Source organism: Carassius gibelio, chromosome A18 (genome assembly GCF_023724105.1).
Source record: "Carassius gibelio isolate Cgi1373 ecotype wild population from Czech Republic chromosome A18, carGib1.2-hapl.c, whole genome shotgun sequence".
NCBI lineage: Eukaryota > Metazoa > Chordata > Actinopteri > Cypriniformes > Cyprinidae > Carassius > Carassius gibelio.
This window is the reverse complement of record NC_068388.1, coordinates 25,523,314-25,526,002: the sequence shown is the minus strand read 5'-3', so window position 1 is coordinate 25,526,002 and position 2,689 is coordinate 25,523,314. Positions and strand designations below refer to the sequence as shown.

General features: G+C 34.5%; 1 long non-coding RNA gene across 1 annotated transcript; it reads left to right on the top strand.

Moving 5' to 3' along the window:
• Window positions 1-622: 622 nt before the first annotated feature.
• On the top strand, window positions 623-1,723 carry LOC127933814 (uncharacterized). Its single transcript, XR_008147569.1, has 3 exons — window positions 623-762; window positions 1,212-1,464; window positions 1,629-1,723. It is a non-coding gene; the product is annotated as an uncharacterized LOC127933814 (long non-coding RNA).
• Window positions 1,724-2,689: the final 966 nt, after the last annotated feature.

Sequence of the window (2,689 nt, the reverse complement as noted above, 5' to 3'; positions counted from 1 at the left end):
TAAAGCAGCTCTACAGAAGACAAGGGTGTTATTATTCATTAATATTGTGTCAATGTGCAAAGTTAGTGTCATCATCCAGCACTATTCAGATTACAATACTGCTAAACATTTGTTGTCTTTTAAACCCCAGAGTGTGAAATGAGGACGAATGGTTCTTCACAATGATGCAATAACATATGAGGCAGTACCTGTAGAGGAGTAAAGGATAAATAGAGGAATGCAAGAGGAGAGGGGAAAATGATGAATAGGGAACAAAAGATGCATGAGACACTACAAAGACATGAATCTCAGTTTAGTTTGGTAATACTTTAGATTAGCTATTCACTAACTAGTTGCTTATTAGCACGCAAATTACTAAATAATTGGCTGTTTATGAGTACATAGTATATGAGTGTGTGTTTTGCATATATAGACACACACACATGCATATATTTAATAACAGTAAGTTATGCTTATATTTTAAATATTTGTATATATAATATAAATATGTAAAAAAAATAGATTATTTGTGTGTGTGCACTCTAAAAAACGCTGGGTTGTTTTTTCAACCCAACTGCTGGGTTGAGGCCGTTGGATAGGACTTTGGGATGTTTTAACCCAAGTTTGGGTTGAAAATAACTATCTATTTTAACCCAGCGGGGGTGGGTTGAGGACGCGGACGTGAAGGAGAGCACGCACGTCACGTCAAAATCGTACGTCTCCAGTGCGAGCAGCCGCCATTTTCTCAGCGTGATAGAAGCGAGAAGCGAGTGAAAGACTATGGTAAGTAACGTTAAATATTCAAAATGTAAAGTTATCTTTTATTGTTTACCCGGTTGTATGAAAGGCGGAATGTTTAATGAAAGGCGGAAACAAAGGAGCTTAACGTTATATATATATAAAAAAACGGTCGCGGTTTTCGCCTCGGACACGGAGGTCTTAACTGCCTCATGTAACGTTACTGAACGGAGGATGTACTTTTAATATAACGTCTGTGAATGTATTTTGTCATATTTACATAAGATTTTACATTATCTGTTCTCTTTGAGGCGTTAACAGACGGTAATGGTCACGGTTACGCTCATGTGAATTTGTCTTTTTTTTTCGCGGTTAAACTGAATGTATGTTTGTCTCCTAAAGGAAACGGCATTGTGTAGTAAAGACTAGCATAATTATTTTGAGGCTGTTGAAGTGGTAACTGTTAAAAGTATGTTTTACATGTAATATTTCAGACGTGTCAAGCTCGTGTCTTCATTGTCCTCGCGCTGAGAGTTAAAGACACAGAAGCTGTTTGTGTGAGGAGTCACAGACCTGTGTGAGGATGAGGAGGAGGTGTTCTTCTGAAGAGAGGGACAGACGGTTTAAGGAGAGTAAACTTCAGAATAACATCAAGTTATCTTTATTTTTACTAAGACTAAAATAATGTGTGTTTTTTTTAGATGTTGAAATCCAGAGACAAGATAACTTCATTCTTTTGAGACTGATGTGAGTTAAATTATTATTACTTTTTTTTTTTTTTTAGAAAATTAATGTTTCTGTTGTGTCCTGCCTGTTAACTTCACATTTTGATGCAAAAACAGTGTGATTTTATATATGTATGTATGTATATGTTAATATTTTATTGAAAGCATTGATGTCCCTCTTTGCAGAACTCAAACTAACTGGAGTTAAGGACACACAAGTCTGCCTGTGTGAGGAGGTGGTTTTCTCAGCTTCTTCTGAAGAGAGGGAAAGATCGTTTAAGGCAAGTAAACTTCATAATTTCATGTTATCAGTTGTTGTTGTGTTTTACTAAGAGTAAAATAATGTTTGTTTTTTGTTTTTGTAGATGTTAAAAGCAAGAGACATGGGAGAGCATCATTCCTTTGAGATTTTACGTAAGTTATTTTTAGAAAATAAATTTTTCTGTTGTCTCCTGCCAGTTTACTTCACATTTTGATGCAACAACAGTGTGATTACGTGCTCATTTCATTAAGACCATTGATGTCTGTTTTTTATTGCAGAACTCAAACCAACTTTGGAGTTGTCTGATTTGGAGAGTCATTATTCTTGGTCTGCGCTCTTAAAGGTAAAGTTCACACAAAAATCATTTACTTGCCCTCAAGTCATTCCAAACCTATAAGACTTTTGTCTGTCTTTACAACATAAATTTATATATTTTTAGTTTTCTCATAATATTTGTTAATCCATTTATAGTTTAGATAATCAGTATTTTCAAGCTTCATAAATATAGAGTTATTGTAGAAGTAAATTCTGATATTTATATATGAATACATCTTCAATTATATGATAGCAAACATGTATGTTCAAAATAAAATACTGGTCTCCCAGACCAGCAATGGAGGACCCAAAAAGAGAATATTAAATATATTCATACGTTTTCCAAAAAATTAGCAGATTTTGTATGAGTCTGGAAAAACATGAGGAGAGTAAATTATGACCATTTTAATTATTTGGTGAACTAACGGTTTGAAGAGCAGCCCTCCATGTACATGAATATTGTGAGGTATGTGAATGTCATGTCTGTTTTAATGTTTCAGTAAAGAAGCTTTCTGAAAGCAATATTTATTCAAACAATATCGCATGTCCTCACACTAGTGCTGCCATTATAGCATTCTGGAGCGCTGTGGTGGACTGAGACATTAAACAACCACACAAAATGTTGAAACTTTAAAACGATTATTTACCTATCCTTACGGATGTGAATGCA